This window comes from Podarcis raffonei, chromosome 9 (genome assembly GCF_027172205.1).
Source record: "Podarcis raffonei isolate rPodRaf1 chromosome 9, rPodRaf1.pri, whole genome shotgun sequence".
Lineage (NCBI taxonomy): Eukaryota > Metazoa > Chordata > Lepidosauria > Squamata > Lacertidae > Podarcis > Podarcis raffonei.
Genome location: NC_070610.1, coordinates 53,112,793 through 53,125,009, shown reverse-complemented (window position 1 = coordinate 53,125,009; position 12,217 = coordinate 53,112,793). Strand labels below are relative to the sequence as shown.

At 43.4% G+C, this 12,217-nt stretch overlaps 2 long non-coding RNA genes and 1 other non-coding gene across 3 annotated transcripts; 2 read left to right on the top strand and 1 right to left on the bottom strand.

Moving 5' to 3' along the window:
- Window positions 1–5,155: 5,155 nt before the first annotated feature.
- Window positions 5,156–7,657, bottom strand: LOC128421175 (uncharacterized). Its single transcript, XR_008332251.1, has 2 exons — window positions 7,428–7,657; window positions 5,156–5,446 (listed from the first exon to the last, which is right to left on the bottom strand). It is a non-coding gene; the product is annotated as an uncharacterized LOC128421175 (long non-coding RNA).
- Window positions 7,658–7,937: 280 nt separating this feature from the next.
- On the top strand, window positions 7,938–9,413 carry LOC128421174 (uncharacterized). Its single transcript, XR_008332250.1, has 2 exons — window positions 7,938–8,065; window positions 9,062–9,413. It is a non-coding gene; the product is annotated as an uncharacterized LOC128421174 (long non-coding RNA).
- Window positions 8,202–8,336, top strand: LOC128421567 (small nucleolar RNA SNORA24). Its single transcript, XR_008332349.1, has one exon. It is a non-coding gene; the product is annotated as a small nucleolar RNA SNORA24 (small nucleolar RNA).
- Window positions 9,414–12,217: the final 2,804 nt, after the last annotated feature.

Sequence of the window (12,217 nt, the reverse complement as noted above, 5' to 3'; positions counted from 1 at the left end):
TGCCTCAGAGATATTTTTTTTTTGAAGCTGCCTGCTGTTTCTATGTTAATAACATTATTCTGAGGGGCTCTTTGTTTTACTGCCTTGTCATTTTATTATCTTTGATGACAGAATTTTTCAAGTGTGCTACAGTTACACATCCATAGTATTACAGTAAAGGGAAGCAATACAGAAGTCAATAAAAGTTACTTAGAACCATACTGAAGAAAGCCCAGCATTTTAACACTATTAAAAGTGAGAGGGAGAACAGCCTGGTGTTTTCTAAACAATTTAGTTTTTGACAGCACAGCACAGGAAAGCACCATAGCTCACTAGCAGAATACATGTAGAAGGCTCCATTTCCACTTAAAAGAAATACAGTGGTACCTTGGTTCTCAAACATAATCCATTCTGGGAGTCCGTTCGACTCCCGAAACTGTTCGAAAACCAAGGTGTGGCTTCTGATTAGCTGCAGAAGCTTCCTGCACTCTAGCGGAAGCCGCGTCGGACGTTCGGCTTCCCAAAAATGTTGGCAAGCCGGAACAGTTGCTTCCGGGTTTGCGGCATTTGGGAGCCGATTTGTTCGACAAGTAAGCCATTTGATAACCAAGGTACCACTGTAACCTGTGTGACGCTGCTGAAAACACCTCCCCAGTAAAATCAAACGTGACAACGCTGCAAGTTATATCTTGCCTCCCCTCCATTTCATTGGCTGTTGGTTTAGCTTATATTCCAAAAACATCTGATTTTAGCCTGAGGTCACAATACTGGGAAAGACCCCAGCCACTATCGATTGGGGTAGGCCGGGTAATACAGATGAATGGTTAGACAGGCAAACTGCTCAAAACAAGTTTCCAACCCTATAAAGCTATATGTACCTATGAAGAACTGCCACCTCTGGATGGTTAAATGAGCAAAGAAAGCCACATGGATGTATCCAGTCCAGCAATTATTTGCACCATCTATTATTGATATTTACATGCAGAAAGCAGTCCATATCACAGAGGAAGATCAACTACTACTTGATCTCCACGGCCTGGGTTTTTCATGCAAAATTATGTAGCCTGTGTACATTCTGTCCATCTTAATAGCCTCTGCTCTTAACTTCCTTCTTTATATTATTATTTATGTCTCTCCTTGGCATCAAAAAAGCCCTACTCAAATTGTATTAAGTCATAAGTAAACACATTCATGCAATTCCCATACAAACTCCTGATTTCCAAGGATCTTTGTTGGAAGTATTGGTGTTTGGAGCTCTCACCCACAATCTGTGTGGCAATTCAGGTTTTTATATTATTTCAGTGCAATGGAACAAAATCCTTAAGGCAAATAATGGGAACTCCAGTGGCACCCCCACCCTAAATTTTCCACTCTGAGGAAGGGCTGTTCCTTAGTATGAGGCATTATTCTGCCATGGCAAATACTGCTTAAAGAGTAGTAAGTTTATGTGCAGGGGGTATTAAAACTGTTAAAACTGTAACAACGTACTACTATTTAACTTTAAATAGCATTTGCCAATGTCGCTCCTACTCTTTTGGGCCAACATTCCAATCTCAGGACCTCCCTCGGGGGGGGGGGATAGGAGAGAGGAACTTGGGTGGCAAAGCTTAAGTTCTTTTATTTTGTGTATGCTTGGGGTTTTTCTGTCAGCGTCACTTGCAGAAGTTCTCTTTCTATTCATTTGTTATGTTTCCTTGGTGGTGAGAGAGGTTGGGGTAGCCTAAGGTGTGGTTGATTGTCTTTGGCTGGCTGTGGTGGGATTTGTTTGTGTGTGGGTAAGGCAGGTTGTCGGGTTAAGTTAGCCATATTGAATCATATGCTGTCAGTGGGTTATGAGCTCTTTCTAGTGTGAGTGGGCATTGTTATTTTGGAAGGTGTTCAGTAGGGCCAGTTCTGGGGTGACTTCTAGTACCTGTTTATTTTGCTTATTTCTGGTATAACTGCGCACACTCCTTTTCTGACTGGGTCCTCAATTACTTGGTTTGGTGGGATCTGCTGGTTCAGACACAGCATATGTCTGAGAAAGCCCCATGTGGGATCATGGGGAGGAGGTGCGAGGAAAAAACTGTTGTGACACTGATTTCTTTGGCAACTTGGAAGCTGTGGTGGGATCTAGAAACGGCAACCTGGAGCCCCACTGACTACTTACCGTATTTTTCGCTCTATAACACGCACCTGACCATAACACGCACATCGTTTTTAGAGGAAAACAAGGGAAAAAACATTCTGAATGAAACAGTGGATGTATCATTTTTGTGCTTCATGCTGTGGCCACAGACATGTGATCTGATGGTGAATTTGGGGTGACCCAATGCAAAAATCCTGAGAATTCCTGTGGATCCATGCTTTGTAACCACGTTTTTGCACCATTGCAGCCCCAGGCAACAGTGGGTGCGTGATTTTTCTGGTGCAGGCTGTAGCCATGGACATGCTATGTGATCTGATGGTGAATTTGGGGTGACCCAATGCAAAAATCCTGAGAATTCCTGTGGATCCATGCTTTGTAACCACATTTTTGCACCATTGCAGCCCCAGGCAACAGTGGGTGCGTGATTTTTCTGGTGCAGGCTGTAGCCATGGACATGCTATGTGATCTGATGGTGAATTTGGGGAGACCCAATGCAAAGATCCTGAGAATCCCTGTGGATCCGTGCTTTGTAACCACATTTTTGCACCATTGCAGCCCCAGGCAACAGTGGGTACGTGATTTTTTTTGGTGCAGGCTGTAGCCATGGACATGCTATGTGATCTGATGGTGAATTTGGGGTGACCCAATGCAAAGATCCTGAGAATCCCTGTGGATCCATGCTTTGTAACCACATTTTTGCACCATTGCAGCCCCAGGCAACAGTGGGTGCGTGATTTTTTTGGTGCAGGCTGTAGCCATGGACATGCTATGTGATCTGATGGTGAATTTGGGGTGACCCAATGCAAAGATCCTGAGGATCCATGTGGATCTCTCTCTCTGTCTCTCTCTCCCCCCTCTCTCTCCCTCCCCCCCTCTCTCTCCCCCCCCTCTCCCTCTCCCCCAGCAGCACCGGAGCACAGAGAGGAATTAGAAGGAACACACTCTGCTTTCCCCTCTGCTTGCCTGGAGGGGAGGGGCTTTCCCTGCTCTTTGTTCCGTTTCAGCAAACACAGCAAGGAAACAGAGACGGGTGGGCAGTAAGACCCTGAGGCAGAATGCAGGAAAGCAGCCACTTCCTCTTTTCAGGTTTCCCTTCTCCGTGAAGCGCGATTTGATTTTTGCCTGATTTTTCGGCTCCAGGGACCACACATTCGCTCAATAACACGCACAGACATTTCCCCTTCCTTTTTAGGAGAAAAATTCTGCGTGTTATAGAGGGAAAAATACGGTACTGGTAATTGCTCTCTTCTCCATCAGCTTGGGAGCTTTTTCTGAGACGCTTGCAGGGTATGAGAGTATCCTTTGTCATTTGGACATCTTTATCAAGATGCTAACAGATCTGCCTGCCTTTGATCAGTTGTGCTTCAAGGGAAGCTCATCCGTCGTCTGATTCTTTAATATTTTCCAGCCCAGATAGATGTTAACCAAAGGATCTCACAATAGTCATCTCCTTGCAGGAGCAAGGAAGCATAGGAGAAACAGATGCACCACAAGAGCAACTTGGATGGGATGCCTTTCAAAGAGGGCTAGACAATTGCACGGAGGAGAGGCCTATCAAAGGCAACTAGCCGTGATGGCTATGCTCAGTCTCCCCTGTTGGAGGGAGCAATGCTTCTGAAAAGCACTTGCTGGAAGCCACAGATTCCCCAAACGTGTTTCACAAGGACCCCTTCCTTCCCTCTGCCCCCAGTACCTGAGGGTCGTCAAGTCTCCCCATGGATTTGGCCAGAACAAAGTACCGTATTTTTCGCTCTATAGGACGCACTTTCTCCCCTTCAAAAATGAAGGGGAAATGTGTGTGCGTCCTATGGAGCAAAGAAGCCATATCCCCGCGACCCTCTCCCGGCTGGAGAGGTGACGCGTGGCTATGGCAGGAGCGTCTTTAGCCGCGTGCCACCTCTCCATCCGGGAGAGCGCGCGCGGGGCTAAAGAAGCCATAGCCCGGCGACCCTCTCCCAGCTGGAGAGGTGACGCGTGACTATGGCAGCAGCCTCTCCGCTGCGCGCCTTTCCGCTGCTCCCCAACCTGCTCTTTGGGGCTGGTGGTGGGCTTCCCCCTGCCAGCCCCAAAGAGCAGGTCGAAAGGAACCTGAAGCCTGGAGAGTGAGAGGGGTCGGTGCGCACCGACCCCTCTCGCTCTCCAGGCTTCCAAGGTAGCTTCCAAGGTAGTTTTCTCCTGCTCCAGAGGCCCTTAGGGCCTAAAGCAGTGACTCGCCTTCCTTGGAGGTTTTTAAGCAACACTTGGATGGCCATCGGCCATGGATCATCTAGTTGAGATTCCTTCATTGCAGGAGGTTGGACTAGATGACCCTCGCGATTCCTTCCAACTCTACAATTCTATGATGCTATGTTTTAAAGAGCATCCAATGCGCCTTTAAAGCACATGACTTCCCCTGAAATGATTTGTGCCATTGTGGCTTCCCTCTCACAGACTTACAATCCCCAGAACCCCTAACAAACTACAATTCCCAGGATCATTTGGGGGGAAGACATCTGCTTTTTAGAACAGGGATGGAGACCCTGCAGTTTGCCCACCCCCATTTTCTAGAAACCAGGAATAGGAAGCTCAAGTGCTTCAAACAGTATGGTTATAGGGAGCAGCATGTATAAAATATTGAATATAATAGGGTTATTAAGGTAATTGTATCAAAATTATTATGGGAATGTTAAGGAGGGTGAGAAAGAGAGATTTGGGAATTCTGGTGGTGAGTGATGACTGGATGATGGTTTGAAAGGGAGTTTGAATGTGAGGCAGTTGAGAGTCAGTTGAGAGCAGTGGGTTTTGGAGTGGGTGGTTGGGCAACTAACTATTCAGTTTAGGATCAGTAGACTAGTTGTCATTGTTGTAATAAAGCAGCATATAAAATAAAGAGAATTTGAGGCCATAAGTCTCTTTTAGTGAGGGTGCAGTACCTAGCATCTGGACCAAACATTGATATTTTTTGCTCTTTTCTAGTTTCATAGGTTTACGTTCTGGTTCTAATGATGTAATAGGGGTGGGGGCTCTTTAAATATTGGGGGCTGCTACACACTCCTTTTCTTCTTAAAAAACACACACAATAATTTCCCCTTGTTTTCAAGAGCACATGCATTGTCTCTTTCTTCAGGTTCTTCAGTTACATTTGTTGTGAGACATTGGTGTTATATGCGGTATAGGGTTGGGAAGAAAAGAGAGCGCAGCATGCTGTCAGCGGAAGTCGCTGGAGAGCCTTGGCACATCCACATTTTAGCAGTGCCAAAAATGAAAGGAAGAAGTGATCAGTGCAGAAGTGGGGCTCACAGGGAAGCAGCAATGGCTCTGTGTCAGGCAGCACAATGTCCTGTTAAGCATCCTCTCACACTGCAGAAAAAAAGTTGCACTTAACCCTCAGTTACAGCTGACTGGCAGCTTATTACATATGAAGTGAAGAACAGGAACAACTTGAGATATACATGACAATATACTCCTTGTTCTAAATTTGTGTCACAATAGTCAATCTGTGTCTAAATCTTCAACACCATTAATACCAGAGGCTATGGAGTATCTCTTGGAACATCCAAGTTGGCTAAGAAATCCTAATAAATTCACTTCAATTTATTCTAAAAGCAAAAAATAAAAACTTGAATAAACTGTTTGGCTTTAAGTAGAGACAAACAACAATAGCTAAAACCATCTACATTATATGTGTAATTCCAGAGATTATAGCTTGTCTGCAGCAGCACTTAATGTGACTACAATACGGAACAAAGCTTTAAAATTCTGGTTACAGTGCAATGCTTCCAGTATCAATTGGAATGAAAGCAGAAACTGAAACCATCCCTACTGCTCATCAACTTTTCAGAAAGCCTCTACAAACAATAATGATCAGTCCTGTTATTAAAGCACTTGGGTCACAACCCAACATTCTAGAAAGCATATATGTGCACCAAGTCTCTCTTTGCCTTTGGGGAATACATACACTGCTCAAAATTTTGGGGGGAAGACATATAAATTTGGGTTGATTTGTATACTAAAGACACCATCAGTCTCAACAACTGATTTGCAAAGATGGAACATTTTTGTAGTAATAAAAGGCATCACTATTTTCAATAATTCTGCTCAGCTTGATGAATCATAGAATCTTAACTATAGAGTTGAAAGAATTGAAGCATCATCTAGCCCAACTCCCAGCTAATGACTATAGTACCTCCCTCTGAAGAGCACAGTCAGGTGCTAAACCTTCCAAATCTGAAGCTGCAGATCTGAAGCTGCAGAGATCCTCAACATCTCCTCAAATGCGAGGGAAGTTGGAAGCTGTTTGGCAGTTGCACAGCCAAAAGGCATATGGAGAGTCTTAGCCTCATAGGACTCAACTGGCAATCCTTTCCTGCTGCTCCCCAGTACAGTAAAGGCGGGCAAGCAGAATGTGGCTGTTGGACTTCCCTACCTGAAAGCCCACTTCAAACAGGGACTCTCTACTCACTTGCACCCAAACTGCTATTTTCCTTCAGCAAGGGAGGATGTTGGATGTTCCTGCATAAAGGTGCTCAGGGCACTTTCAAGCAGGGATGCCCAACTAGCAACTCTCTCCTTCAAGCAGTAATGCCCATTCTGGAATGCCCTTGCTGGAGGCTGGGGCAGCAGGTTTGGTGCAAGTTGCGACTAGCAAAAAAAATGTAATTATTGATTACTGCATCCCATATATGGAATATATACATAATTACAAGCAGTTAAAACATAAAAGTAACTGCATTATTTAAATATGTAAACCTTTCCCCTCAAAATTTGGTCAAAGTTATGAAACAAAAGCACCATCCAGTGGCCAAATTGATTTCCTACTACGTATCAGTGTTTTTAAGTTTTCCGGGTACGGCAGATTGAATGAAAAGCACAGTAGCACCCACCAATCATTGTTTATTTGTTTAAATGTATACAGTATCCCGAAAGGATCGCTGCTGTTTTTTAATGTTTCTCTTGACTAGGATGTGTTTGATGGCACGAATTTCTCTAGTACCAGACTATTTCACATATTACATCACACAGAGATCGTGGTTTCCCTACCCCACCCGAGAAACGGGTTCACGGGGCTCGATGCGCTTTGCTTAATTCGTTGCACAGTAAAACGAATACTGTACGTTATCTGTCTCCGATTCGTTACTGGGAACTACTTTGGAAACCAGTAAGAACTCTTCTGTAAATGTATCAGTTCACAGGTAACTTCACGATTTGCTCCAAAACAATTCAGAACTACTAACAGGCGGCTGCCCACCAGCTGCGTTACACGTACAACCCACTCACATGTTGCTTTCGCGATAACGACTGCTGTGTAGGTTAACAGCAGCTCCGCCATAAACTAGCCTACCTTCTGTGTAAGTGGAGGTGCCCGGCCTCAGCCCCACTAAGTTTATTAATGTAGTTTCAGAGAGCTCAATGCAAGTACGACTAGTCTGCCAATTTAAACCGTGTCGCAGGCGGAGGCCCCGCTTGCTGGCAAGGTACAGGCTTCCGCGAAGCGCACTTGGGAGACTGAAACCTCGCCCAACCGAAAGCGGGAGACGGTGCGCACGCGCGCCTCGCACCAACGGCTCAACTGGCCCGGCCCTCGAGCCCCCTCCTCGTGCCCGAGAAGTGGGCGTGGCCTCCTCCCCATTATAAAAGCGCTCGCGCGGCGCGCGCCTCTTCCTTTTCGAGGGCGCTCTGGAGACGACGGTTGGGGTTTAGTCGGAAGAAGAGGAAGCGTGGGCCTGGGCCTAGGCTGGGGTGGGGAAAGGGAAGGGAAGTAGAGGGGATGCTTCTTTTCCCGCGCAAGGCTAGTAGTTGTTTCTCCTGAGTATGCGCCTGTAACCAGCGAGCGTGCTTTTAGTAGCAGGAGAGCGGAGGGCATCTAGCGCGCACGCGCCTTAACTGTCGCGATGCTTAAAAGGAGGCTGTTGTTTCGGAAGGGGGAGGGCGGGGGGAGTCCGAGCGACGCCGAACAGGAAGAGCCAAGCGCGCCTACAGGTAGGACAATTTACTTTGCTTCGGAAGGGAATCCTGAGGGTCGCATTTTTGCGCTCCGGCGTCATTTTCAAATGCCAAGTAACGCGCGCCTCGTGCGCTCGCTGGGGCTGCCGGGTAAAGAGGGGCCAGGGACCAACTCCATGCTTCCATGGGACCTGCCAGCGTGGCAGCATCCCTTCCTATCCATGGTAGAGCAAACGGTCACCTTGCCCCTTGGCATAGCTCGCACCATTTAATTGGGGCGAGACTCTGACTAGGGCAAGTAACAGTGTTCCTCCGGGAGGGACAGGCCTTCTCGGCCCGCGCTGAGGGATCGTCGCCTGGAATGGGGTGGGGGAATCGCCTTCATAAAAAGAGTTGTCCCACCTGCCCCTTGTCAATGTACAAATGTGGCCTGCTTTGAAGCTACCCACAGTTGTGAGATTAAGATTTTTTTGGTAATTGTTGCAAAGTGATGAAAGCTTCAAGGATAATATTGGGTAAGAGTCAGCTTGCGCACGCCTTACTAAAGGGCCTTGCTTTGGGGTGGCCTTGTGGCCTAAAAACCGGTCGTATTGAGCTTCCTTGAACTTACTGTTTTCGGTAGTTAAGGTTCTGTTGGGGAGGCTCCTTCCTCTTCTAACTGAACTGCTTTGGGTTTTAAATTGAAATTATGCTCTTACAAGCGAGTCTCAAGGTCACTCTTCCAATGTTACTCCAAAAGCCCTCTTCAGAACCAGCACATTCTGTGAAAGTGCGTTTGAAATTAGAGCTGATAACTAAGAAGGCATGCATGACATCTTAAATTAGTATCCTTGGGAGTGTGGCATTTGACCAGCTGCTTAGTCTTTTGCAGTGCTATTTGCGGAAAAATATTTAAATACAACTTGATTGCACTAAATTACTTTTATACATAAACAATCTAACTTAATAATTTCTTTCATCTTGAAAAATGAGTTGCGATAACAAAATCTCGATGGGCTATAAAACTTAGCATCCTTTTTTTCCTTTTTGCAGGATATATGTGCTTGCTACTCTTGAGTTTGAAGATGGGCAGTGGAAGTGGCACGTGCTTCTGCTAAAAGTGTGTTAACAGGGTAGTCATGAAATTTTTGTTCTCAACAGTGTTACAGCAATGAAAACATAAATAACTTTAGTGCCTGAAACAAAGCTATTATAAGTTGTAAATATTACAAGTGAATGCAGTTTAAATAATTTAAATTAATGTATAAGATTTGTTTGCTTTGTAAAGCACTTTAAATGCTGTGGAGTAAACTGAGGAAAGTTCCTCCTCAGTTTGTATTTTTATGTGTATATATTGCCTTATGTTGTGGTTTTGATACAATAAAATTAAAATGGTTTACAATTATTTACTGTTTTCCCAATTCAGTTGCTTGGTTTTAACCTGGCTGATCACAAAAACTTAAGTAGGTGTTGCAAATGCATCAGTGTGTGTGGCGCTTTACAAAATAGGAATCTCAAAGGCACTTTTCATTGAAGTCATTTGAAAAAAACCATTCCTGTGCCATAGTGTTAACAGAGCCGACAAACAGTTGAATGTTTTCTCCTTTTATCTGTCTCCACTTACTTCCTTGGGACAGGGGCCTCACCTCATGTACTCTGTAATCTTCCATGCACAATTTGTCATTTGACCTCCCCCCCCCCCAATAATTTTACCATTTAAAATTTAACATATGAGAAAAGAAGGGGGAATGGATCTTCCCTCTGCCTTAGCCAGCATGGACAGGGGTGAATGTTGGAGTAATATTTGGAGGGCACCATGTTGGCTGCCCTGTAGAAACAGAGTTTGGAGTGTTAATTTGAATGAAAGGAGAGATAACATCACACTAGTGTTTTGAAAGAGTTCTAGGCATAACATCAAGTAAGGATGGAGTATTTTTGATAGAGCAGGTGGCCTCCAGGCAGCTAAAAGACAGATTTGTCTATCTGGCTTGTGAGCTGAAATGGATTGCCTGTAATTTACATACAGGTTACATACATTTCAATTTGTCCACAAGGGGGTGGTGGTGGTGTTGAAATGGGGAAATGTTAGCACAAGATACAGTGGTACCTCGGGTTACATACGCTTCAGGTTACAGACTCCGCTAACCTAGGAATATTACCTCGGGTTAAGAACTTTGCTTCAGGATGAGAACAGAAATCGTGCAGCAGCAGGAGGCCCCATTAGCTAAAGTGGTGCTTCATGTTAAGAACAGACCTCCAGAACAAATTAAGTTCTTAACCCGAGGGACCACTGTACTATGGGCTACATAAATTAAAAGTGGGCTTTGATATCTGTGATTTGCCCTGATAGCAGCTCTTGCATTTCCTTTTGTACCCATCAAAGGCAAAGCTACGGAAGTTTAAGTTAATTACAACCTTGTACATACTTGGGTCCCGTTAAAGGGATAGAATCACAGTACATAACACATACCTTGTGTTTTAATTAAAATTACTTTGAAAGCGTAATTCTTCTACAAATACTGTTGTGACTTGGAATAGCACTAAAAGATGAAGCAAGCACGTGCATCTTTGCATGTGTCCAAGTGAAAACCTTACAAATTACAGAATAGGGTATGAAAAGTTTAGTTTTTTGTTTGATAGGTGACTTCCCTTATTTGGGTGGGGAAGATTAGAAGAGCTGTATCAAAAGCATAAAAGGACAAAAGGTTAATGAGATTTCAAATGGGCATACAGAGAAATGATGGCCACAGTTAGCTACTTGTTCCTAGGACAAAACAAGCATGTTTGAGATTTTTGCCTACTTGACACTTAAAACAAATGTAGGTGCACGTTGAGATCTATATCTTAAAAGTGAAATCTTCACTTGATTAAGCTTATAACAAAGACTTCAATAAATGGCAGGTTTTATTGTGCAAGTTACGTTTTATGGCTTTGATCAAAATATAAAATTGTGACAGACTTCAATAAGGTTGAAAACCATACTTTCTAGATAAGTTTTTGAGTGTACTGTACTGCTAAATGCTTAGACATACTGAAATTGCTTGATAAGTAAAGTCAGCCGAGTTTAAAACAAAATGTTGAATTCAGGAAGTTTTCAAATCACATTTCTAGTAAAAAAGATTTAACTAATACAGCATAGTTTTGAAAAGGGGAAAATAGCCTAGCACCTTGAATGTCCAACATACTTTTAGAAGACCTCTCCCAGCCCCTGTACTTAGGTAGCTATTGTTTATTAAAAACAATCAATTTAGCAGTTTACATTTCATTAAAGATTTGCTTTGTTTCATAAGGGTGAAGGCTGCCTAACATAAAATCAAGTACCAAGTGAAAGTTACAGAAAGCTATATAAATGGAGAAGTATCCATATAGAGCACAAAATTTATGTTTAAGTTGGGCACAGCTCTTTGCCACATTTGTATACTTTGCCATACAGGGCCAAATGTTTTTCTTGGGGATTTTTATATTTATTGCATTGACATTCTTCCCATATAAACCAGTCATCTGGGTTCTTTTCAAACCCATGTGTTTTTCAGATGATGCTGAGGTATTAGGTAAAAAATGCAACAAAACATACCCATACATGTAGAAACATCACTGAGTACATAAATGCACACCTATCATAACTAGGAAGCACCCAAAGGCCGACACATTGCAATTAGGAATTTTGTGAAGGAAAGACACCAATCTCACAGGTATGGTATATAACCAGTTGATTGAGAACTACCAATCACCCTCTTGACAGTTATTGCTATATCTTTAAAAACATTTTTAAAAATTCAATTGGAACAGAAACTTAAATGGTAATAGAGTCTTACAGTTCATAAATAATGCAGTTTCCTATTTTATAATTAAACTTGAAACTCTGGTTGAAGTAAAATTGATTCTTTGTATCTTTAAAGTCCATTCTGGGTGCTACATAATGGTATGGTTTGAGTCATGAAATCTTTTCTATAGCCTCATGCAAAGGGATCATGGAAGGATTTATTGTCTGAAAAGAAAGCCTTAGTACTAGGTCATGTAAATCTAATGGAAAGCTAGTAGTAAGCACAATCTAGTGTGTCTGAAGCCTTGCAGAAAGACAAAAAGAAAAGCTCTTACAAATGAGTACAAAAAGTTTGGCCTGTCTGCTATATAGATTACAAGCCAGTGTGATTAGTGTAAATCAGTGAAGCTTTATTTTACTCTGTCTAAAAAGTGTATTCTCATAAA